The sequence below is a fragment of the Chiloscyllium plagiosum genome, chromosome 11, assembly GCF_004010195.1.
Source record: "Chiloscyllium plagiosum isolate BGI_BamShark_2017 chromosome 11, ASM401019v2, whole genome shotgun sequence".
Classification (NCBI taxonomy): Eukaryota; Metazoa; Chordata; class Chondrichthyes; order Orectolobiformes; family Hemiscylliidae; genus Chiloscyllium; species Chiloscyllium plagiosum.
In genome coordinates, this window is record NC_057720.1 from 86,140,165 (window position 1) to 86,167,255 (window position 27,091).

The window sequence follows — 27,091 nt, forward strand, 5'->3', positions numbered from 1 at the left end:
GCAAAACAATGGTAGATATTATGGGCAAATAGATAAGATGTTGTGAGGGGATGCGGTCAAGCTAGAAAGCCTGTACAAACAGTAGGTTTCCCACTTTTACAGAGACACAGGAACAAACCCTAATTAAAGAGGTCATAAAGATTAGAGTGGTCTCGGGAGAAGCCCAGATGGAAAGAGTAGATACTGATGAAGAAAGAATATGCCTAACGATGACCTGCAGTGGGATGACGTCAAACGACCTTATGAAGCCAGAGATAAGCATTCTATCACGGACAAGGCCGGATAAGCAGGGGTGGTGGGATCAGTCTTAGGGAAGTGAATGATGTAAGCGGGGGGAGAACAATGAAATAAGAAAAAATATGTAGGGACCCAAATTATATAAATTTCGAGAATTTGTTGAATTTGGTGTGTATATGTTCTCTGCCTTGCCCGGCACTAGACATTGCACCCACTTGCAAGTGTAACAATAAAGGACACTACTGATTCAGATTTTCGTCTCGGACTGCAATTATTGAAGTGAGTGAGCTTTGTTTCCACACACAGTAACCCGGACGCTGTTGGGGATTGGTTGGCTCAGTTGGCTGAGTGGCCAATGTGGGTCAGTTTGATGCAAATAGCATAGAGTTTGATCCCCTTGCTGTTTGGGCTGAGGTTAGGCCCTGCCTCCTTGCCTAGCCAATGGTGGAGGCTATGTTGGATCATACCTCCAGATCCTCCTTTCCTTCTAACTTAAGTGTAAAGTGATTTGCTTAATCTTCCTGAAATGTCACTTAATTCTTATAAATCAAAATATATTTGTCAATTGCATGTCTTATCCTCAAGTTTGTTAACAAAGGCTTATATTTTGCTGCAGTTCTATTAGCTATATTTAACTTGGTCCCACTCACACATTTTGATGATCTTTCCAATTTCCTCGTACAAACTATTTATGTTAACAGTGAGCAACAATGGTTCCAGCAGTTATCACCTTTTGCTAGTCTAAGTAGGTATTTAACCCTTGTTTATTTTAGAGTAAGGATTCCACTCTCTTTCCTACCATCATTGGACTGTAGTCTCTTGTGTTTGTTTTACCTCCATGTCCAAACCTACAAATTACATTAACTATCTGGCTTGTTCCCTTTCCTAATGTATTTTATATATCTGAAATACTGCCTCAGATATCTCTTCTAAAAATTCTTTTAACATGCTGGATGCAATCTCTCTGGATTGGCATTCATCATCCATAAATTTGATGGGAATATTCTTGAAATCCCAATGAATCCTTCTATGTCAGTCTATTGAATACAGATCTTTCTGCTTATCCCAATAAATCCTCCTCAGTCCATGCAAAATAATATTATGGCCTCCTGTTTGCAGGTGGCACATTAATGAATTATATTGGTCAGGTAAGATAGCAGCTGAAAATGTGTTGCTGGAAAAACGCAGCAGGTCAGGCAGCATCCAAGGAACAGGAGAATCGACGTTTCGGGCATAAGCCCTTCTTCGGGCTTATGCCCGAAACGTCGATTCTCCTGTTCCTTGGATGCTGCCTGACCTGCTGCGCTTTTCCAGCAACACATTTTCAGCTCTGATCTCCAGCATCTGCAGCCCTCACTTTCTCTCAGGTAAGATAGCAGCCAGTTGACCCAGCCTTGAGCCTATTGAGCCCCCTAACTGGCTAATTACTGGCCTGTTTCCATACCCGTCGCAATGATGTGTAGCCTGGGGAAGGCTGGACAAAGGGGTTTCACCTAATGGTGGCATGGGGGCTCAGTGGTTAGCACTGCTGCCTCACAGAGTCAGGGACCTGGGTTCAATTCCATCGTCGGATGACCATCTGTGTGGAGTTTGCACGTTCTCCTGGTATCTGTGTGGGTTCCCTCTGCGTGCGCTGGATTCCTCGCACAGACCAAAAATATGCAGGTTAAGTGGATTGACCATGTTAAATTGCCGATAGTGTCCAGGGATGTGTAGACTAGGTGGGTTAGCCATGGGAAATTCAGGGTTACAGGGATGGGGTTGGGGTGGGGGAAGTTTGGGTGGGATGCTCTTTGGAGGATCAGAGCAGACTGGATGGGGCTAATGTCCTGCTTCAGGTGAGAAACTAGGAATGTACATTCACTTGGTGGGGGTCTCCTCAGTCAGCCTTCCAAGATTCTACTGCTTCCTTAAGCCTCCACCTCGCCTCCAAAACCCAGTCCCCTCCACCAACCACACCTCCGCAACCACGCTCCCCCACCTCCGATCGATAGTCCCCAATCCACCCTGACCAAAACCCTTTGAGTTATCTGTAAAACTGGCATCCATGTTCCTTGTTCTTGGGACTGGTGATAGCCCAGCAGCAGCCACTGTTGGGTTCTCAATCTGAATACTGGGCAGTTCTTAAGAAGTTCTATTCTGAGCTCATTAAGACCGCACCCCCTGTGTACTATTGTTGTAGGTCAGCCTTTTTTTAAAGCCTGTATGCTCAAGAAAGACATTTCTACTAGCAACATGAGTTATATGGCCATCACTCCCTCAGGTCAAAACCTGTCATACCTTTCCATGATAATCTTCTGCTGTTTCAGTTTTGAGGTTATAGACTTGTCTCCATGTCCCAGTTACTCTCTCTGTGGCAGACATTTCTCTGTGTGTCCCAGGTATTTCCCTTGTGTTGATCGCTGGATGACTGGCTGAGCCCTCTGTTAACCTTCCTCTATGTTTCTGCATTATGGTTATATCTCTTTGTCCTATCCAAGTGTTAATCTAACACTGTATCACATCATGGATTCCGAACCCATTTCCCAAATGCAGTTAATATTGATCGGTGTTAGACTGTGAGTTACAGCTTTCCCTTTGCGCATAGATTGGGACTAATGGATAGAGCATTAGATGAGAGATGAGGCCAGTGGGAGGCTAACACTGAAATGTAAGTATGGTCGAGGTAGAAACTTCATTGTAAATGTTTGAAACTGGGGTCCATTTAAAAGTGAATGTTTTTAGTATTTCCTGTGTACCAGGAGGTCTCATGTAACGGCTGCTCCAGCATTTATCTCCTTCACTCTAACATAAACAATTTCTAATAAATACAGATAAAAGGAAGGTGACAATAAAAGGTCACCGAGGTCACTATATTCCGTAAGCTGACGTCAAAGAATTAACTGGCAGTTTATTAACAATGCATTGTTTAAGGAAGTGACAGGTTTGTTCTCAAAATGAATGGAAACTAGCCTTCAGATGAAGGTGGCCAAGGGGAAATGGTTATCCTAACATAGAGTCATAGAGTTATGCAGCATGGAAACAGACCCTTCGACCCAAGTCATCCGCAGTGATCAGACACCCTAGTCTGACCTCGTCTGATTTGTCAGCATTTGCCCCATATCCCTCTAAGCCATTCATATTCATATACCCTTCCAGATTCTTTTTAAATGTAATTGTATACCTCTCTACCATCTCCTCTGGCAGCTCGTTCCATACACGCACCACAGCATGAAAAGCTACCCCTCAGGCCCCTTTTAAATCTTTTTCCTCTCTCTTTAAACTGATACCCTTTAGTTTTGGGCTCCCGCACCCTGGGATAAATACCTTGGCTATTCACCCTACCCATGCTCCTCCTGATTTTATAAACCACTTTAAGTTACCCCTCAGTTTCATATGCTTTAGGGAAAATAGCCCCAGGCTATTAAACCTCTCTCGATAGCCCAAATCTTCCAGTCCTGACAACATTCTTGTAGATATTTTCTGCACCCTCTCAAGTTTAACAACATCCTTCCAATAGAAGGGCCACCAGAATTGTATGCAGTATTCCAAACGTGGCCTCATCAATGTCCTGTACAACTGCAACATGACATCCTAACACCTATGCTCAATGTTCTGACCAATGAAGGCACACACTTCCTGAAGAAGGGCTTATGCCCGAAACGTCGATTCTCCTGTTCCCTGGATGCTGCCTGACCTGCTGCGCTTTTCCAGCAACACATTTCCAGCTCTGATCTCCAGCATTTGCAGACCTCCCTTTCTCCTCACACACACCAAATGCCTTCTTCACCACCCTGTCTACCTGCAACTCCACTTACCAGGAACAATCCACCGGCAACCCAAGGTCTCCTTGTTCGGCAATACTTCCCAGGGCCCTACCATTAATTGCATAAATCCAGACCCGTTTTCCTTACCAAAATGCAACACCTCACATTTATCTAAATTAAACTCCCCATTGTTACTCTTCTACCTAGTGGCTTATCTGATCAAGGGTCCTGTTTAACTCCGAGATAATCTTCTTCACTGTCCATTACACCGCCAATTTTGGCGTCTTCTGCAAACTTACTAACCATACCTCCTATATTCAGATCCAAATCATTTATGTAAATGATATTGTGAATAGTTGTCCTGTGACAAGTGACTGAGACAGCATAGGATGCCAATTCTTCAAACAGACAATATCAGCAAATGCTCAAGAGTGAAAGGGCAGTCCTTAACCTGAGACGGTGCTCGTCAGGCAGTTGTCTTCTTCAGGTAGAAGATGGACCTGATGAGTTTGAGGGATGACCCAGTGAAAGGTTCCCTAAACACTTCAGCTAGAGTGCAGGAGGCTGCCTTCACAGCTTCAGTAAGATTGACATGCTCTGTCCATCCCTGGGATCAGTGAACCATCCCTAAGTGTCACAGGTCGTATACTTTATTTATCTAATTCACCGAAGTATTTTCTGTAGTAACTTTAATAAACCATCTGAATATTCCTTCTGGATGGTTGACTGCCTAAATCAGGTGACTGTGGTCGCGAAACTCTAAAGTTCGAGACAGTTAGAAAATACTTATCTACCTGGTTGATGTGCTGTGACCTATGGAGCTATGAATTGAGAGTTGAAAAGTGGGATTAAGCTGAAACATTCTTTTTCAGAGCCGAGAAGTGTGATGCTGGAAAAGCACAGCAGGTCAGAGAGCATCTGAGGAGCAGGAGACATTTTGGGCTTAAATTCAGCTTGAGTAAACATGATGGACCAATTGGCCTTCTAAACCATACATTTACTATGTTTGTAAGTTTTAAACTATCCTCCAGAGTTAAGAGTGTATCTTAATGGCACTCCCCTTGTATTCTAATCAATATAATAACCAAAATCTCATAAGCTGTCCACTAAGTAGTCTACTAAATAAATCTATCTATGTCAATCCATGGGTTCAGATTTCTCTCCATATCCCAATTAATCCTTTGCTGTGTCTGACCTTGACTGAGCATTCATGCTACATTTCCCTATGATTCTGTTTACATCAGTCCACCAGTTACAGCATTGCCTCGATATTGATCACAGTTAAGAGCAATCCAGTTTGGATCCTGCATGGCTCAGCTCTCTCCTTGCTCGAAATAATCTCCTTGCACAGGCAAAGGAGTAGACCAATCAGTCTCCGAGCCTATTCTGCCATTCAATGAGGTCATGGTTGACGTATGGCCTAATTCCATTTATCTGCCTCTGATTCATATCCCTTGCTACCTTCACCTAAAGAAATGTATCAATCTTAGACTTCAAATTAACAACTGATGTATCCATTGTGGAGGACAGTTCGGAATATCTCTGTGTGTAGAAGTGCCTCCTAACATGTCTCCTGCATGGTTTGGCTCTAATTCTCAGACTATTCCATCTTGTCTTAGAATCCTCCAACCAGTTGAAACAGATTATTTTATCTACTCTGCCTTATTCTGGCTAATATCTTGAAGACATCGATCGGGTCACCCCTTAATCTTCTAAATTACAGAGAAAAAAGGCCCAATGTGTATAATCTCTCCTCATAATTTAACCCCTGAAGTCCAGGTATCATTCTCGTAAATCTATGTTGAACTGCCTCCAAGGCCAATATATCCTCCCCAAAGGTTGTGCCCAGATCAGCTCACAGTACTCCAAGTGTGGCCGAACCAGGGTTTCATGTTATGGGGCAATACCTGAGGAAGAGGAAGAGATTTTCTGCGATAAACACTTTGGAGATTAAGGAAACTCCAGATAAGGTAACGGAGCAGACACCTGAGTTAGAATAAAAAGGACAGAAATTGCTGGAAAAAAAGCTTAGCAGGTCTGGCAGCATCTGTGGAGAGAAATCAGAGTTAATGTTTCAGGTCCAATAACCCTTTCTCAGGACTGGACCTGAAACGTTAACTCTGATTTCTCTCCACAGGTGCTGCCAGACTTGCTGAGCTGTTTCCAGCAATTTCTGTTTTTGTTTCTGATGTCCAACATCTGCAGTCCTTTCAGTTTTTATTTAGAAGGAGCGATGACCTCTGAGAGAAAAAAAAATTCAAGAGCTAAAAGGCCTTCCAGTGTAGAGACAGTTTATAGATTGTTCACCATCAAAATCAAAATCTAGGCCATCAGTTCTCAAGCCAAATGCCTACCATCTTCCAAGTCTGAAGAGAAAATGTGTTCTGGAAGAATTGTAAATCTTTCAAACTATCTGAAATTGTGAAGCCAAAGGCTTGGGGGACGATAAATGGAATAGTGGTAAAAATAATTACATACAGGAATGTACGAATGCTAAGTGTGGAAAGAAATAAAAACATGCCTTGAAATATTATTCTGGAAGGGTTAACATCAGACAGCATGCCTACCTGGGTGGGGAAGCTGGGAAAATAGCTCCAAGTCTTAAATGGGATGGATATGTCATCAATGTTGCCCAATAGCCTGAGTACCAATGTCTAACGTAACTTCTACTGAGTCACTATCATGAAATAAATTGCAGCTTGAAAAATCAACAGCCCATTCTGGTTAAGTCCAGTGGTTGCTCTTTAAACCTAATCAAGGAATGGTGGCAACATCCTGAAATCCATAAATACCATAATCTTATCACCACAGTTATGTCAACCCTTAATCTTTACATTCAAGGACATACAAATCTAGCCTGGGCAATATGTTTTCACCATTTAACCTTGTTAGTGGTGGCATCAGACATTGTCTTCAGATATTGGATAGCAATGGTATTCAGGGATATGGGGAAAAGGCAGGAGGATGGCAGTAAGTAATAGAACTAGTGTAGGCACAATGGTTTGAAAGGTCTCCCTCAGCACTGTAACAATTCTGTACATCTGTCATCACTGTGGTGGATCTTTGCCTTACACTCTTCAAGACTAATGTATCTATTCTAAGTTGCAGTCCACAACCCTTTGATTTCCTGTGCCAATCTGTGGGATGCAGACCCTCCTGCAGTTAATCCTCCTGGCCCAAGCAGCACAAGGCGTTTGCTGATCTCCTGTCAGTGCCACCCTAGATAACTAAACTAGATAAGACTGGCCATCCTAACTAACCTTCAAGTGCAGGTGCAAAGACTCGGTTTGTGAGATAAGGGTGGCTTAAGTGTTGGAAAACAAAGTTGGTTCCCAGGAAATATCATTGAGCTGAGTAGCTGTCAGTTAAGGTTATTTTGGAAGTTTATTGATAATTGTCAGAAGGTACTATACAATTATGGCCTGTACCTTTCTTTAAAAAAAGTATAAAAATGTCTTTGTTTAAGCCATGTGTGCAGCTCCTCTGAGGAACATGGAACTCTGCCATGTGTCTGTTGGAATCACAGAAGGCCATACTGTTATAACCTCTGTTTTTCTGGACGATCTGTGCCCAGCCGTATGAAAACTAAAGTGTGAAATCTTAAAGGACCAGACTGATTGTGAGTGTTTACTGACCGATCACGGAACAGAGAGATCCCCCAAGTGTTCAGATCTTCACTGTTATTGAAATGGTCATGATGGAACTGATAAGGCATAATCTTCCTGCCCTGTAGTGAGGCTTATGTTGGTGTAAAATGGCTTTTATAGTTTAAGCAACTTCACTCATGGTTAAAACACCGGGTGAGTTCAACACCTAACGTTAAAGCACTGGGTGAGAGCAAGAGGAAAATGAATTTCTTCCAAGACACCCTGGGTGCAAGAGAAAAGCTTCTGTGTGTTACACACTGCCTGTATCTGAGGCAGAGAGAGGAGAACCTAATCTGGTGCTAAAACACTCTAGGAGGAGCTACAAAAAGAAATCGGCCTATGTTCTTGGACTCAGAGGAGGAGGGATATAGTGATTATAATGAGGTCAGCCAGATGGACCTCATACAATATGAGTTCTCTGATTGGGGCAGTTAATCTGGTTCAATCAGGGAACCCTGGCTGACTGATATAAACAGGAATGTCAGACATCCACATTCACACTGAGAGCTGGCTCTGAGGGAGCTGGATCAGTGTCAAGGGCTCTCCACATGTAAATAAAGGGTGAATGGATACCAGCCTATGTGGGGTTATTTCACACATGATTACAAAATGCACAAATTTCACAAAGATGCCTCAGATAAAACAATCAATTCTGTATCAAAAAAGCTCTGTATTAAAGAGCATGGATAGAGGTGAAAAGGGTGGATCTGGGTGAGAGTGGTGCAAGTGTGAGTGGAAATTTTTGATTTGAATTGGGGTAAACAGGTCACCCATGTCTAATTGTTAGGATCTTGAACACACTGTGTGCAAGGGAAGTGGGAATGGATTCCATAAAATGAGAACAAAAAGATTTCTAGAGCACTTTTGACAACCTAAGGACCTTCAAAAGCTTTTTATAGACAATGAAGCACTTCTAAATTATAGTCGCATTTCTAAACTCGGAAATGGAATAGACAATATTCCACTAACGTCAATGTGATAATGATCAGATAATCTATTTTTAATGACGTTTACTGAGATATAGTTATTAGCTAACAGTAAAAACAAACTGGATATGTACTTGAAAAGAGAACATTCACAGAGCTATGGCCAAAGGGGAAAGTGACTGCTTGTATTGTTCTTTCAAAGAACCAGCACATTCATGACAAACAGTATGGCCTTCTGTGATTCCAACAGACACATGGCACCTCTTTGAAGCAAACAATAGCTTTCGTTAAGATAGATTATGATACAGCATATTGTTATGATAGGAGAGTCCTTAAACCTGAAATAGAAGCACTTGGCTGTGGTCGTTTGCAGGATTGCATTACAATTATAGAACAATATAGTGCAGAACAGGCCCTTTGGCCCTCAATGTTGCGCCAACCTGTGAACTAATCTCAGGTGAGATTATCCCAGATGAAAGGTTTTCACAAGCAACTGAAAACATCAGCGACTATAGACGTTACTGTGGAGTCCATTAGACGGGACTCTTCTATTGTCCAGTCCCTTAGTTTATAGCTGCTGGAAATTTGAAATCATCTAAAACTCTGTTTCCCACTTGCACCAAGCACTTCCCTCAAACCCTTGTGGGCTCTGATCTACATCAGTTCCCAAAGAAGCAACATGTTGATTTTAAAGTCCTCACTGTTTTTACACTTTTTCACTTTAGAATGAGTAGAGCATCGTCTGGATATTGTTGCAAGAATCTGGTCATAGTCATTCTTGGGAAGGCAAAGCAGAGAGTATGTTGGATAATGGTTAAGCTTTGACATGTTAATACACAGAACATATCATCATTGTTGGACAGCTTCTGTGAAGAGTCAGAGAGTCATAGAGTCATAGAGATGTACAGCATGGAAACAGATCCTTTGGTCCAACCCGTCCATGCCGACCAGACATCCCAACTCAATCTAATCCCACCTGCCAGCACCTGACCCATATCCCTCCAAACCCTTCCTATTCATATACCCATCCAAATGCCTCTTAAATGTTGCAATTGTACCAGTCTCCACCACTTCCTCAGGCAGGTCATTCCATACACATACCACCCTCTGAGTGAAAAAGTTGCCCCTTAGGTCTCTTTTATATCTTTCCCCTCTCACCTTAATGTCCTCTAGTCTGGACTCCCCCACCCCAGGGAAAAGACTTTGTCTGTTTATCCTATCCATGTCCCTCATGATTTTACAAACCTTTATAAGGTCACCCCTCAGCCTCTGACGCTCCAGGGAAAACAGCCCTACCCTATCCAACCTCTCCCTATAGCTCAAATCCTTCAACCCTGGCAACATCCTTGTAAAGCTTTTCTGAACTGTTTCAGGTTTCACAACATCTTTCCGATAGGAGGGAGACCAGAATTGCACGCAATATTCCAACAGCGGCCTAAAAGAAATCAGAGTTAATGTTTGGGGTCCAGTGACCCTTCCTCAGAACTGATGGTAGCTAGGAAAATTTACAGCATCCACACTTATTTTTTAATATATATCATCAGTGTTGCCTGTTAACATCAGCACACATGTGGAACCAGGACTGAGCCAATATGATTCCATGTATGCTGTCTCCTATCTACTCATGTATACAGTGTCAACAGTAAATGACGTTTCAGTGAATACACATCTCATTTGCCTCTCTACGTTCATGCTACGAACATGCAACATTCAACAATGGCAACATTTTCATGCCACCTCAGAGACTGGGAGCAGCAGTTCCTGTGGGATTATTGGTCTCGCGCGTTGGGGAGCACAAAACTGGAAAAATCCCTATATACACGTTGCCATGGTTATCCTGGTCAGAACAAATTTGGACAAAACCAACAGCCACAGTGGAAGAGAAACAGATTCATTAGGCTGGATTTTACTAGGATGGGGGTGCAGCAGACAGAAGGAATGCCTCAAGAAGGACATTTGTCAGTCTTCTGTCAGACAGAGAAGAAACCTGCCCTGCAGCCATGACGTGCCCATGGATGGGCTAAACTAACGCACAGTAGGAGGAAGATTCATTCCCTGGAACTCTTAGCCAATCAGGTTGAACAGCAGCTCCAGCTGCCCAGAGATTGGCAGCAGGCACTGCCCATGCTGTAACCAATCCCAAGGAGAAGACCCAATGGTTTGCTGGCCCGTTGCAGCATTGGGTGAAAAGCAGGAGGGATGGTAGTTTGATCACCTTAGGGAGGGGTTAACCAAGGTGGATGGGTGAGCTTTAAAATCCAAGCAAGAAGGAAGGAAGGGGACCATCTTCTGGGGTGGATGCCCTGATGTCCTCCGAACGCTGTATCCTTCCTTCTGTTATGCCTTTTACAAAGCTTCACAGACTGTCCACTCATGCCAGCCTTTCAACGCTGCCTCTGTTGTGGTGTGGGACCAGAAATATTGGCATCACTTTTACTTGTAACACGCTCAGTTAATCCTTAATCATTTATTTACATATGGGGGTGGGCTGACAGTTTCAGCCCCCTGTCCCTGCCCATTCCCCCACTCCCCAGAAATGGCTTGGGAGTAGGTGGAAAGTTGGTAGCCTGGGCACATGCCCCCATTCACCTGTCTCTCTGCCAAGAACACACCCAGTGAGGGACATGTAAAAGCCAGATCATTGCATGTTAGAGAGGGAACATTCCTTTGTGACTAATGATTTCAGATAAGCTGAGTAACACAGAACGTGAAGTGAGGTTTCTTATGGTGACTGGAATCAGATAATAAAATGAAACTGTCCCGAGAATCTTTGGGCAATTGTCCATCTCGATGAGAGCTCACTGGTTCTCTCAAAGATCCAGGGTGCAGAAATCTGTAAACCAAAGACAAAAAAACTGCTGGCTTTTTGAAGGAAAAGGAATATTTTAGTTCAGATTTTCATTAGGTTTTGATTGTTAGACTGAAAAAATAATCACAGTACTCATACCCTTGAAATTCCACACAGTGAGGTGCCCTAGTTTACCATCAGTTGGGAGTGAATTGTGGCCCCCTTCAATAACTGGGGGAAAGGCATTTACAGTCAGTTCATTGGCATGGCCATTGGTATAAACTCAGTGTAAAACAGTAGAATAGGAATTGGCGTATAAAGTTTGAAAACCAGCCAGCTTGGTAACTGCACCAGCAAGCTATAGGCATGGCTGAAGGAACAGAGGGAAGGATTTGTTTTGGTTAAGTGATCATCAGTCAGTTTGACTGGATGTCTGATATTGTAGCACTCTGCAGAGGTATCTAACATGAGCAAACCCAGACAAAGAAAGGACAAGAGCATGGCACATGGGGACAAGGAGATGCCACAATTTCACTGAGCCAAACCTACCAACATCTGCTGGACGCCACAAAGCCAATGGCAGTTCAGAGGGCTAGACCTCACTTGTGAAAAGAGGTAGAGGCAATGGACTAAGTTTTAACAAACTTGCAGTAACAGGCTGGGAGGCCCAGCAATGGGCATAGAATTGAATTGAATTGAATTGATTGTCACGTGTACCAAGGTGCAGTGAAAAGCTAGAGAAGGCATAGGTCAGGCTGTGGGAGCATCTTCCTGCATTGTTGATTTGACAGTGACACCAAGCAAGAAAGTGACTTATGCTGGTTTAGTTACTAACAAAAGTAGGTGTAGCTTTAATCACTTATTTAACCAGTAAAGTGACCACAGAATCTAAGATTGAACAGAACTATGGAGTTAGAATGAGATCTTTAATGAGAACTTCCTATATTCATCTCCATTGTATTAATCTGTCAGAAGCACACTCTTTCTTTTTCATCTCAGTCTCTATCTCTTTCACCATCCAGACAGCTATGTATTTGTTTTCCCTTCCTTACCACTGCATTTACCATGATTTTGATAGCAACTACCTCTTCTTTAAAGACAGCTCATTGTTCAATTAATATTTTACCTTTCAAATTCTAATTTATCCTTGTGAGATCCACCTTTAGCCCATTTGAACATAGAACATAGAAGAATACAGTACAGTACAGGCCCTTTGGCCCTCGATGTTGCGCCGATCCAAGCCAGCCCACTATCCTCCATATGCCTATCCAATGCCCGTTTAAATGCCCATAAAGAGGGACAGTCCAACACTGCTACTGGCAGGGCATTCCATGAACTCATGACTCGCTGAGTAAAGAATCTACCCCTAACATCTGTCCTATACCTACCACCCCTTAATTTAAAGCTATGCCCCCTCGTAATAGCTGACTCCATACGTGGAAAAAGGTTCTCATGGTCAACCCTATCTAAACCCCTAATCATCTTGTACACCTCTATCAAGTCACCCCTAAACCTTCTTTTCTCCAATGAAAACAGCCCCAAGTGCCTCAGCCTTTCTTCATACGATCTTCCTACCATACTTTGGATTGTTTCATGTCTTTTTCCATAGTTACTGGAAACCTTATCATACAATGATTATTGTTCCCTAACTCTCCTTCCTGACACTTAATCCAATGACCTAAATCATTTCCAAGGTGCAGGTCTAGCTGTGTTTTCTTTCTTGTTAGATTGGAAACATACTGTCCTGAATATAATCAAATAACTCTTGACCATTCTGCCCTTTATGCTACCAATATCTCAGTCAATAGCTGATTGGTTAGTCATCTCTGTAATTTTCTTGAAAATATTTTCTGCTACCCATCAATTGGTACCCTACAGATTACACAGAGCAATATATTGTTGTTCTGTATCTCTAGCCAAACAGATGATGTCACTGAGCATCCTGTCTCTCCAGCTCTGCAATATTGACCTTAATTGATAGCTTAAATCCTCCTCCTTTCCTATTTTTAAACACCCAGTCCAGCCCTGATTTGAGCCAAGCCTCTGTTATAGCCACAGCATGATACTTCCACTTTGACATCTGTGTCTGAGACTTACCTATCAAATTGACAACACACTACCTCATAAATTGTAATGTAATGTGCTTTTGACTATATTACTGTCTCCCTTACCCTGAAGCCACCTAATAACTTACAATTCCCTACTCCAGTGCTACCGGTCTCTCCTGACATTCTGTACAACTTGGTATTGCTCTCTGATATCACCTGTTGGTTCCCATACCCCTCTCCAGTCAGTTTGAAGCCTCCCTTATACCAAATTTGAACCACATTTAAATTGTAAACAGGAAGTTCCAAACATATATTCAGAGTAACTGAAAAATGGAACTAAACCACCAGGTGAGATGATAAATAGTATGTATTAAGGACAATCAAAGCTCAGTTGAATGTTGCAATGCAATTGAGGGAAATGGGAAGTTTGATTGGATTGGGGTTGAAGTTCAATATGCCAGAAGCTTGAACAGGAGCATTTAATAAGTTGTTTCAATGTTGTGATGAATTAAACTCAAACTTGAACAAGTTCTCTTTGAGGCTATATATTTGGGGTGAGTGATGGAGAAGTAGGCAGTTTCTTTAAATTGAGCTTGGAGTGCAGAACTAGAGGATATGAACATTACATAATGAAAACAAGAATCCAGCAGGACTTGTGTTGAAAGGATATGTTTTGCCTCTTAGAGATCTGGAATCATCTGGTTCTGTGCCACATAGGAGATGGATTGAGGAATATATATTTTTTTTTTCAGTCTAATAGATGATTTCAGACTGGACAGTGTTATGCACCAGACCAAACCCCCCTCAAAATATTCAGAAGATCGTTTAGACCCTAACTTTTTTTCAATTTAAAGGCAAATGTTGCGTTCTAGATGCAATTTGTTTGGTTAAACTACCAGAATTAAAGCAAAATGCACTTTATTCATCCACTATAGTTAAAAAACAACAAAAACGAGAAGGAATTGGAGTAACTTAACTCTACCGTAAAACTTAATGGGATGATAGATACAGAAACTATTGTTAATTAGCTGGTCCAATATAGTAACATCCCATAAACACACCCTTGGCAAAAGACAAATTTGGAAAATAAATTGTCTCACATGTAACTCCAATAGCAGGCATAGAACCCCCCCAGCTTTTGGCTGTAACCGAGAGTTTGATCACACCCACTCAGGCTGTGTCTATTGTTCTAACTTAAAAAATAAACCTGTGGCCTCACAAGCTCTTTACTCTAGTAGCTCTGGTAGATTGCTCAGAATTTCTTCCTTAAAACCTCAATTCAAGAAAGAAAAGGACAAAAAAACCCTTAAAGCCATAGCATCATCACAACAGCATCAGTGTATGTCATACAGTCATAGAATCATACAGCATGGAAACAGACCCATTGATCCAACTAGTCCATGCTAAACATAATCCCAACTAAATTAGTCCTGCTCCTGGTCCATATCCCTGTAAACCTTTCCTATTTGTGTATCCATTCAAATGTCTTTTAAATGTTGTAATTATATCTGCATCTACCACTTCCTCAGGAAGTTCATCCCACACTTAAATCACCCTCTGTGTAAAAAGATTTGCCTCTTACGTCTTTTTAAAATCACTCTCCTCTCAACTTAAAAATGTGCCCCCGGTCTTGAAAATCTCCATCTTAGAGCAAAGACAACTAACATCAACTCTATCTGTACTTCTCATTATTTTATAAGGTCTTCTATCAGGTCACCTCTCAGCCTCCTACGCTCCAGTGAAAAAAGTCCCAGCCTATCCAGCCTTTCTTTATAACTCAAACCTTCCATACCCAGCAGCATCCTGGTAAATCTCTCCAGAACCCTCTCCAGCTTGACAATATCCTTCCTATAACTGGGGAGTAGATTGGATTTGTGATTAGATTAGGTTGATCACTATGGAACTCTATATTGTGAATTAATTGTTAGAACTATAGTAGATTTTAAGAAGATATTCCCAGCACTGACTATTATCTTTAGAGGAGCTGTTCAAAGTTCAATACCCACTTGTCCAACACTTTCCAGTCAGAGTTGGTGACTGGCAGCTGCTGATGCCTCATTAACCTTTGGTTGTGTTTTTGATTACATTGTGATCTTATCTTTATTGGCTGTTTACTGGGCTTCGGATGATTTGAGTGAACCGAGCAGCTCCATAAACCTATCCAAATCCAGGTGATTGATTGCTGTTCCAAAGCAGCTGGCAATGACAGTCCAGGAATCACTGTCATCATTTTCCAATTAAATAGCTTACAAAGTTTCTGTTTCATAGACCTCACTGGCAAGAGTTTGTCACATTGTCGAAGAAAAATAGTCACAAAAACAATGCCACAAAATTTAAGTCCATTAGCTTGGCAATGACTGCATAACATGTCAAAATCTTGCAAATGTTCGGCCGAACAGAGGGAATGGTTGCAAACATCATGAGTCACAGTAGTGCAAGTGCTGACAGTGAGGATGCTCAAGCATTGTAAGGATACAATGAAGGCTCTGTCCAAGCACGATAGGGATATTGCAAGTGTAAGGTGAGTAAGAAGTGCTCTCAGAATGTGGAACAACTCGGTAGATTTCACCGGGGAGTGGCCTCCCTAATGAGTCTCATAAGTCTTTGATGCAAGGACCATCCAGGAAAATGACATCTTGGAGGTGCTCAATGTATCACAGCTGTTTTAGAATTATTGTTGGTCCAGGGCAAGTTTTGTACATGCAGTTTAGCTTTCACTGAAATGAAGGAGTTCAAAAGCAAATTTTAAGTGAAAATCCAACTCAATCCATAAGGAATGTTGAACGTCTGAGAGCCAACTCTGCAAATGGAAACACACCATGCACATAAAATGTCTCTGAGCAGCTTGCTCAACCTGAAATTGACTCGTTAAAGATTGTCTTTTGTCTCTCTGACTTTACTACCATCGTCCTGTCTTCTTCATCTCTTTGATAGTTATCCCTGTCCAATCTAAGAATCTCATCTTCTTCTGCTGAAGTTTCCCCTCCTTCTTGCAGGTCCACTCTGGCTCCCTGAAACAGTCCACTGGCTAAGAAATTAAGGAGAGCTGTTACCTTTAGGGCTGCAAGGATGGGGAAGGCACCCAAGGTCTGGGGTGTAGGTTTGCTCACTGAGCTGTAGGTTTGATATCCAGACGTTTCATTACCTGGCTAGGTAACATCATCAGTGGCGACCTCCAAGTGAAGCGAAGGTGTTGTCTCCCGCTTTCTATTTATATCTTTCTCCTGGATGGGGTTCCTGGGGTTTGTGGTGATGTCATTTCCTGTTCGTTTTCTGAGGGGTTGATAGATGGCATCTAGATCTGTGTGTTTGTTTATGGCGTTGTGGTTGGAGTGCCAGGCCTCTAGGAATTCTCTGGCAAGTCTTTGCTTAGCCTGCCCCAGGATAGATGTGTTGTCCGGCCTGGCGCTCCAACCACAACGCCATAAACAAACGCATAGATCTAGATGCCATCTATCAACCCCTCAGAAAATGAACAGGAAATTACATCACCACAAACCCCAGGAACCCCATCCAGGAGAAAGATATAAATAGAAAGCAGGAGACAACATCTTCGCTTCACTTGGAGGTCGCCACTGATGATGTTACCTAGCCAGGTAATGAAACGTCTGGATATCAAACCTACAGCTCAGCGAGCAAACCTACACCCTAATACTCAACCTGAGCTACAAACCTTCACAAACCTTGCAAGCACCCAAGGTCCTTGTCCAGTGCCTGGCAGAAGTATGAGCCAAGGGTTTAGACATTCTAGGGTATCCTTGACACTAGCTGTCATTCATCTGCAGAGAGCTTCCCTGCTACATAGTTGCTCCTGTTCTGCTCCTTCTCCCTCTCAAGGCTGCTATTTCTGTTGTTGCTATTCTCATAGGAGCCATCAATGGCAGTTCCTTCAAAGCTGTAGGTGCAGAGGGAGGTTGGCAGAGTCAATGCAAACTATGCTTTCTTTTGTTTCAATTCACTCACAGCAGATGGACATCGCTGGCTGCACCAGCATGCATTCCCCTTCCCCAGTTGGCCTTGAGAAGGTGCCTTCTTGAACCGCAGTGTGTCCATTTGACATAAGTACACCCTCAATGCCATGAGGGAGGGAGTTCCAGGGTTTTGACCCTCTTTGTGAGCAAGGTCAGTGTGAACAGTAAGTGAAAGCACACAGTGCTATGCAAGTGCCACTTTGCCCTGATATCCCCTCCTCATGAATCATTTGGTTCTGTCCATACAGAAGGCCGAGTTTACAACCTGCATCTTCTCCTTGTGATCCTGCACTGCTGTGTGGCCAGAGAGCACACCTCCGTGACGCTAATATTGCAGGTTCTTGAAGATATCCCCACCAGCTGGACTATTTTCTTGCCTGATAATGTTCCTTCCCATGGCACAACAGTCACACTGTCCTAAGTTAGCTTAAGAAATTCTCAAAGACACCTTGGCATGAAGGAGCTGCCAGAAGGTACTGGACTCCCCTGCATACTGTCCTAAACCTGGGTACACCAGACTTCCCCTGGCACTCTCTGTCTTGGGTGCAAGGATACGGCAGTCCCAGTGTCATGGCTCACAGACTCTGGCCTGCCATCCCCATTGGGGAGGATGGGGTTTTGAGTGAACGCTGTTTTGACTCAGAGATCACAAAACGTCAATTAGACCACAATGTATCCTCACTCCGTTCTTCTTCATGGGAGCAGGCTGCAATGAGATGATGGGAGCTACTATTTCAAAGCAACTTGGAGATAAACGTGATCAAATTAGACCAAAACTGACAACCCTCACAGGGGCGCTGTAGCCAAAGAAAATATGGAATGCTATTGACAACTTCAAATTCAAATATCATTTTGGGGTGAAAAATGCACAGAAGCCTCTACATTATTGCCTTTTCTGGCTTCCACCCTGCCTCGCTATAGAAGGCCTTGAATGGACTAGCAGCCACAAGGAAGTCCAACCACAGAAGTAACTGCAAGTCAGGCTGAACCACTTTCTCAAGTACCTGCTGCCTGTACCTGTTTCTGGCCAGCCTTCAGTAGTTAGGCCCATGAACAGGTAACAGCCCCTGGACTGACTGTGGTGATACCTACCTGTGATTGAGGGAAATCTACCCTTGCTTCATGATCTGTGCCATCCTATTGCTTTTCGCACATTGTCATGCTCTTCATGGGCATATGCTGTTTTCTCCACACACGCTTCAGACACATGCACACACACCACCCTTTCACACCTAGGCTTCACTGTGCTAGACATCTAGCTCAATCCCCTGCAGTAAATGCCAGTCTGACCCATAAGCTGCTGTCTTGCTGATCTCTGCTTGGGTCATAGGGGCACCTCATGCCTTAGACATGCCAAGGTAAAGCCTACAGCGAAGGTGAGGACAACAATCATTCTCAATGTTTTGTTGGGGGGGGGGGAATGTCAAAGGTCAGATGGCCACCTGGGGCAGCACTCCGAAAGCTACTGCTTCCAAATAAACCTATTGGACTATAACCTGGTGTTGTGTGATTTTTAACTTTGTACACCCCAGTCCAACACTGGCATTTTCAAATCATCCTATAATTAGGGCGAGTCAACATGATTATAAAGGGAAAATTGACTAATGTATTAGAGTTGTTTTTGGCTATAACCACCAAGATGTATAAAGGAATTCAAACAAAAATTATACAAAATGATTTTGCGTAGGATAAAGTTTCACAGGGTCATGTCCAGTATAGATAAAATATCAATAAAATGACAGAAAACAGAGAATAGGAATAAACTAGTAATCTTCAGTTTGAAAGGTTTGAAAATACAATTGGGTTACAGCAAAGATGAGTACTGGGACCCCCAGTTATTTACAACCTACGTGAAGGGCACAGGTGAGTGAACCTACCGTAATGTCTCCAGCTTGGTTCACAATACAAACCTAGGTGTTAATGTATGCTGTGAGAATGCCAGAAATTTACAAACAGATAAAACTAAGTTCCCTCCATCATAGATAGACTTAGAAATGAACATTGTGTTCAGCTTCATTCATAACTCTGAATAATGAAGCATTTAGAGCCGAAATATAGCAAATCTGGACAAGTTTGACTAGCGTGTTTAGTTAAATTCATGCCGTCCCATTATGACGTCTCTAACAAGAGAGAATATAAATGTCTCCCTGTGGTTTTCAACTACATTACCACTGGTGAATAATCCCACATTAATGATCCTGAGGATTAACATTGACCAGGAACTTTACTGGAGAAACCATATATGGTGACTCAGTGGTTAGCACTGCTATCTCACTGCGCCAGAGATGCAGGTTCGATTCTGCACTTGGGCGACTGTCCTCTGTGGTGTTTGTACGTTTTCCGTGTATCTATGTCAGTTTCCTCTGGGTGCTCCGGTTTCTTCCCACTGTCCAACAATGTGCAGGTTTGATGGATTGGCCATGCTAAATTGCCCATAATGTCCAGGGATGTGCAGGCTAGATGGGTTGGCCATGGGGGATGCAGGGTTATAGAGTAGGGGGTGGGTCTGGGTGGGATGCTGTTTGGCGGGTTGGTGTGGACTTGATGGGCTGAATGTCCCAGTTCCACACTGTAGTGATTCGATGATTCTATATAAAGACTGTTGCTACACAAACAAGTCAGAGTCTGGGATTCCTGCAGGCAAGTAATGCAACTCTGGGTTCAAGAATGAGGCTAGGTAGCTCAGGTGGATTGAATAAATAGCCTTAAAGGAATGGTGGTAAGTGAAACATGTATAGAAATTACTCAAAACATTCACAGAAATATATAGAACAAAAGAAAACAAGAAAGATGTCTCCCTCGGAAGTTGAACATTAGATTAAAGGAAGGGTGGATGGATAGTCCCAGAAACATGATGACTTGGGAGTGTTTGAGAAACAAACAAGGGATGACCAAAAGAGTTGATGAAGAGGTTAAAAATAGATCAAGAGAGTAAACTAACCAGGATTATAAAAACAGACTGTTAGAGGTTTACAAATTATGAAAACAAAGAGAGTAGCTACAGATTGGACTCTTAGAAGCAGAGAAAGCAGAACTTACCATTGGGAATGAAGAAATGACAGAGATAGTGAACAAATATTTTCTTCTGTCTTCACAGTAGAAGTGGCAAACTCTATACCAGAAATAGAAGGTAACCCAGGGCGAATAAGAGTGATGAACCGTAAGTAATTAATGCCAGCAGAGAAAGAAAATGAGGTAATTTAAGGTCCTGAGAGTTCAGAAATGTCCAGGACATATACCCAGGAGTCTGATTTCTCATAATCTCTTAAACCCTAGAACAGTCTGCTGGATTGAATGTGTGGCTTGGTGGCTCAGTGGTTAGCATTGCTGCCTCGAAACACCGGGGCCTGGGTTCAATTCCTGCCTTGTGTAATTGCCTGTGTGCAGTGTACATAGTGTGGATGCTCTCCAGAGGATTGGTGCAGATGTGATGGACTGAATAGCCTCTTCCTGAACTGTAGGAATTCTATGAATGTTAGCAAATATAGCATTAGCGTTCGAGAACAACAGGTCAATTAGCCAGTCAACAGGGAAATGCTGGGTTCAGATATTAAAGAAGGTTTAATAATGTACTAGGAAAATCAGATATCATTAACGTTGTTCAATGAAAGGGAATTCATGCTTTGCAAATTTGTTTGATTATTTACTTAGGAGGATGGATGCATCCTTCGGGCCAACTAGTTCATGCCGACCATAATCTCAAACTAAACTAATTCCACCCGTTTGCATTAGACCCATATCCCTCCAAACATTTCTTATTCATGTACTTATCTAAGTGTCTTTTAAACATTGTAATTGTACCAGCATCCACCATTTCCTTTGGAAGTTCATTCTCCACACAAACCACTCTCTGTGTAAAAAAAAGTTCCTCATGTCATATTAAAATCTTACTCTTCACACCTTAAAAATATGCCCCCTGGTCTTAAAATCCCTCACCGTAGTGAAAAACCCACTGCCATTCACCTTATCTATACCCCTCATAATTATAAACCTCTGTAAGGTCACCTCTCAATCTTCTATGCACCAGTGAAATAAATTCAAGCCTATCCAGGCTGTCTTTATAACTCAAACCCTCCATTCCTGGCAACATCTTGGTAAATCTCTTCTGAAACCTCTGCAGTTTAGTAACTGGCAACAAACAAGTCAACTAGAACTATACACAGTATTCCAGAAGAGTGCTCAGCATGGTTTGTAAAACCTCAATATAATCAATTAGAATACTTGCGGTTAAGAATCATGCTGGAGCTAAACTTAAACCTGGTTAGACAATATGTGAAGCACTGAGAGCTGTTCTGGGTGTGACTCCTTAATAAAAATCTCGTGGAGGATATCGGTGTCGATTTACCAGAATGCTACCTCTAGGCGTTAAAGTTGCCTACAGAGCACAAACTAAGTTGTATTTCCTAGAAATTAGAAGGTTGAGGAATATTTGAGTAAAACATGTAAAATTTTAAGAGAATTAAATAAGAGGTTTTATTGATTGATTGATTGCCATGTGCACCGGAGTATAGTGAAAAGCTTTGGTTACGAGCAGTCCAAGCAGATCATATTAAGCAAGGATGTCCAGATCAAAAAGGCTTAGACAGAGGTATACAGGTTACATTGCACAGGGTGTGTCCTAGGCGAGATCATCGTTAGCTAGATCAGCACTTTTTAAGGCTAATAACATCCGGGAAGAAGCTGTTCCTGCAGCATTTCACCAATTGCATAAACTAGTGTTTGGCAGTAGAGAACTTCTACCTGCTGTGATTCTTGATTAATCACTCTCGGCAATCTGTCCTGCTTGCAAATTGAACGCCATAACCATGGCAGGAACTTCCAACTAGCATATGACACTGCTGACTTTGACTGGCAGATGGCCCAGGGTGTGTGGGAAAGGTGTGTTGTTCGCTGCAGTACAGGAAGTGTTCTGTTTTCACAAAGCCAGTAGTCTGGTCAGAACCAAGTTTTTACTGAAGTGTCACTCAGATAGTCGCCTTCAATGTGTGTGCCTCATGGTAGAGGTCACATGACTACAGTAAGGACATTCGCATTGCATTTGGATCCGAACACTGAGTATAATAAATCGCTAAGGAGATGGGTATTTGTTTGAAGTAACCATTGATTGATTTTCAGCAAGAGCTGAGCTTGCAATCACAGGGAACAGTATGTTTTCGGACTAATTGGTCCAACCAATACTCTGTTTGTAAGGTAAGACTGAGCAGTTTGTGTAGGATGTGCATTCCTGACTCTGTGTGAGTGAGCACAGAGAGGATGTTTTCACTTGTGGGGAAAAGCTGGACATCATTAATATAAGGTGGTAACTACAAAATACAGCAGGGAGTTCAGAGCAAACGGCTTCACCAAAGAGTGATAAGGATGTGAAATGTGAAGTCGCTGGAGTGAAAGGTTTAGATACATTTAAGAAATAAGGCAAACACAGGAGAGAGATAGGAATAGAGGTATACAATGGCAGATTCAGATAAAGAAAAATAGGCAGAGCTTTACTGGAGTATGATGGACTAGTTCCTGTTTGTGATTGGCATACGCTGCATAAACCTATGGAATGTTTATTGCCTAGCATAGCTGTCCTTGAAAACTGCTGTTGAATAAATAAATCCAAATATATTCTGCCACAGAAATGCCAATATGCACTGGCAGAGTGTTTGTTTGTGGATTTCATGCAGTTATTTGGCTGCAGAGAGACGGGAGCAGGTCTCTCCTGCGAAGCCAGTCTCGTTTTTAGCTGCTGCCTGTCTGAGGAAGGTAGTTTGTGAGCAGCTGCCATCCAGTTGGAACTGGTACACCTTCTGGGCAGAGACAAGGGAGAGCAGCTGAGCTCCAAGTTATGATAACTCTCCTCAATCTTCAAGGTGTAAAAAGATTGGAATGGGAGCTCTTTAGAGGGAGCTCAATGAACTCTCACTGTTGGGGTGAAATTTGAACCCACGACTCCCCATATGCTAAATTTATGCAAACCTGTTGGTCAAAGCACTGACAGGTGCAAGCTTTGTTTTTCTGTTGATATTGATTCAAAAATACAGTTTTGTGTTGCAAACTGTCATACTTTCTAATTTCAAATCTTGTCTTCACTCAATCCACTTCCCAACAGATGCCCATGACAGAATTATATCAAGTATCATCTGCATATGAAAACAATATATTGCAGGTGCTGGAAATCTGCAATATTTCAGAAAATGTTACAAGTAGTCAGTGGAGTTTTCTCCTATAGATGTTGCCAGACCTGATGAGAATTTCTGGCATTTTCATTTTGCATTTTAGACCTGGTAAACTTAGCTATTAGAATATAGGAAATTCAAAATCTCTTAGCCTTATAACTAAAGAACTCTTGTGAACTTGGAGCAGAGTGCAGAGACCCCATGTGAATTTTCTTCACTTGTGAGTTTAAACAGTAGGCTGTTCCACCACAGAGTATTCAGAGCACGCTGTCAGCCAATGTTCACTTTTCCAGGATGCTCATAGATTACCACCAATTCCCCCCACACCACCACCACCACCACCAAATGGATTTTGACATAATGACAGTGTGGAAATCAACTGAGCCAGCATATATGTCCTATAATGATCAGGTATGAGGCGATAAGTGACTGGATCCCAGTACTTACAAATATCAGGCCGATAAACAAGCAAAGATCCATGATCGTGATTGTCTTTGACAGAGAAACTGTAATGATATAAACAATGTGTAATTACTTTGAATGTAGAGTCATTAGAACTACAGCACAGAAACAGACCATTTGGTCCAACTTGTCCATGTCAAGAACATACCCTAAATTAATTTCGTCCCATTTGCCCCATATCCCTTGAAACCCTTCTTATTCATATACCCATCTAGATGCCTTTTAAATGTGTAATTTTACCAATCTCCACCAGTATTCCTGGTAACTCATTCCATACATGCACCACCCTCTGTGTGAAAAAGTTGCCCGTTTAAATCTTTCCCCTTTAACTTTAAACCTATGCGCTCTAGTTTTGGACTCTTCTACCCTGGGGAAAAGACCCTATTTGGGGAAATCTGTAATTATTTTTAAAAATGTTTGCAATGGCTTTTAAGAGTTTGCACCAAGTACAAAAGGGGTAAATTCTAACTTTTGGATAGTGAAAAACTCCTGGTCCATCCCTTGACATGAAAGCAGTACCAAAGGGAAGGATGTTAATATGCAGAGATCCTGCGACACAAAAAAGTGACAGCGTTGGAGAGCTGAGATGTGGTCAACAAGCTGAGTAGGAGAGCTGGATTCCTGTGCAACACGAATAGGACTGCAGCTGCTGTTTCTTTTATTTCCAAAAGATTGAATGCCCAGATTTGGCTACGGATATAAAAGCGATTCTGGTAGCTTTCTCCTATCATAACGGATAGGACTTGTCAGTTGGAAAGGTTCTGGAAAAATGTGTACAATACAGGGGAAGATAGCACAGGAAGAAACACAATTTACATGAAAGCTGCAGCCTGCAGAAAATGGGTTAAGTCCAGGAAGGAAAGGACTGGGGGTCTGCTTGTAGGAACTGTGCGGCTACAATTGGGACTGTTTTCTACTCAGGAGCTAATCTCCACTGTATCTGGTATTCCTTGTATAATTTGGGGATTGCACTGACACTGGTTATTAGTTTATTAGAACACATTAGATTAGTTTTAATTTATGCTGATTCTGATTTGCTGCTAAAGTGAAGAGTGAAGCCTTATCTGGAAGTTTCTTCATTTGTTCGTTGCTCAGTAAATTTGGTTTACAGATTCCCACAGGGATTGTGATACTAGCTGATGGCTGATAATGCAAGAAGGAGAAGAGTGTCATTCAGGCCTCCGCTGGTGCTGTTTCTACACCAACCACAACTACAACTTGCATTGGTGCAATGAAATGCTCCAAAATGGCTCACAGGGAAGGACTGGACTGGACTTTGCCATCAGTGTTGAAGGAAGAGCTTTTACCGTTCATTGTGCTTTTAGCTGTTCACTGACTTCCCGTAGACATTGAGTGAGAATTTATAGTTCCGAGAGATCATTTCCAGCCACAGCTCCTAAATAAGGGGTACATTTTTAAGGTGAGAGGAGAGAAATTTCAAAAAGACGTAAGTGGCAAATCCTTTACACAGAGGGTGGTTCGTGAGTGGAATGAACTCCCTGAGGAAGTGGTTGATGCAGGTACAGTTACAACTTTTTAAAGACACTTAGGTACATACATGAAATGTTTGGAGGGATATGGACCAAGCAGAGGCAGGTGGGACGAGGTTAGTTTGGGATTATGGTTGGCATGGACTGGTCGGACCAAAGGGTCTGTTTCTGTGCTGTACAACTCTGTGACTCTATGATGGAGACAAACTGTAGTCGTAAGAATTTATGATCAACTTAGACGAATCATTTAATTATATCAAAGAGGATTCATAAAATCATCAAACTGTAGAATATACCATAAGTTACCAGGTGACAGATTTTTTTTTTAATTGTACCAGACTAGGCTGACATTTGTACACTCAACCTAGATTGAGTATTGAACTTGGGGAAGTTTTATCTATGTTTAGTTTCTTTGCATAGCTGAAAGAATTTTATTTGGTTCTGTTGTGTTATTCGGGATTTGAACCGAATGGGGTTGCCAGTGCAATGGAAATCCTGCACAAACATAATGTTAACGAGCCTATGTTCTCACAACTATAAAACGTGCAGTGAAGAGAATTCAGCAATCAATTTGCGTGCGGCAGTATTCCGGAAGCTGTAATGGGTTACACAGTCAGTTAGACTGTTTCTGTGGATGTTGGTCAAAGCAGCTGGTTTGAGCTTCCGTGTGGCTTGCATGGACACCAAGAGTGCAGTCCTATCATGTTCAATCCTCACAGTGTGGTCTGGCCTGTATTCTGCAATATAGAGATTGCTCTCCGAGACTAGACCATGCCTATATTCCTGATGAAGAGCTTATGCCCAAATCGTCGACTCTCCTGCTCCTTGGATGCTGCCTGACTGACTGTACTTTTCCAGCATCACACATTTTGACTCTGATCTCCAGCATCTGCAGTCCTCACTTTCTCCAGTGCCTACTCTAGGTGTGCTGCATCTTTGTTTATGTTTTATCTAAACGTCACTTCACTGTGGTCTGCCATTTGGGTTCCAACAAACCTTTTTATTTATATATTAATGCACCGATTACTGATCCTTGCGACATTGTAGAATTGTCCCTTTCCTCTCTCCTCTGACAGAATGCGACTATCCATGCTAGAGATTCATTGCCGTCTTCATCATCATTGTTAATATTTTCATTCTCATTAAACTACAATAGCAATTTGAAATGACATACTGTTGTCATGGCAATTTGTTTCCCGTCACTGTCTAGAGTTATTGTAATGTTCTATTTCATAAATCCAGCTCCGTCTCTATGCTTCAAGTGAAAGATATTCACAATTAGCTCCTGCAAACAGGACTTGCATCAGTGTCAGGTTGGGAATTCATTTAGAATTCGTGGGACAGACAGAACAGATATACTGTGGGGTGCAATCTTGGAAGTCCTGAACTTGAGATTCTGTATTTGGTGGCTGGTAGGATCAACAGTGGAGGTTGGAGGAATTATTAAAATTCTGGTGTTCCACTTGATACAATCAATGATAACGGAGAGAGTGCAGGAGGTGTGGAAGAAGATTAAATGGGTGGGTAGAGTGTGAGATTGGGGAGAGTGTACATGTGATGGGGAAGGGGGTTAAATGGGTGGGTAGAGTGTGTGTTGGGGGAGAGTGTACAGGTGGTG

The 27,091-nt window shown here is 42.3% G+C and overlaps 1 protein-coding gene across 2 annotated transcripts in view; it reads right to left on the bottom strand.

The window, feature by feature from the left end:
• The window catches only part of fam163aa (family with sequence similarity 163 member Aa), an 87,505-nt gene extending 63,503 nt beyond the window's left edge, over positions 1 to 24,002 (bottom strand). The window contains exon 1 of one of the 2 annotated variants that reach the window (XM_043700012.1): positions 23,969 to 24,002. The gene's annotated coding sequence lies outside the window, so the exon portion shown is untranslated. Of the gene's footprint in view, positions 1 to 2,517; positions 2,559 to 23,968 lie in introns of those variants that run through there. The other variant, XM_043700013.1, reaches the window with a different exon arrangement.
• Positions 24,003 to 27,091: the final 3,089 nt, after the last annotated feature.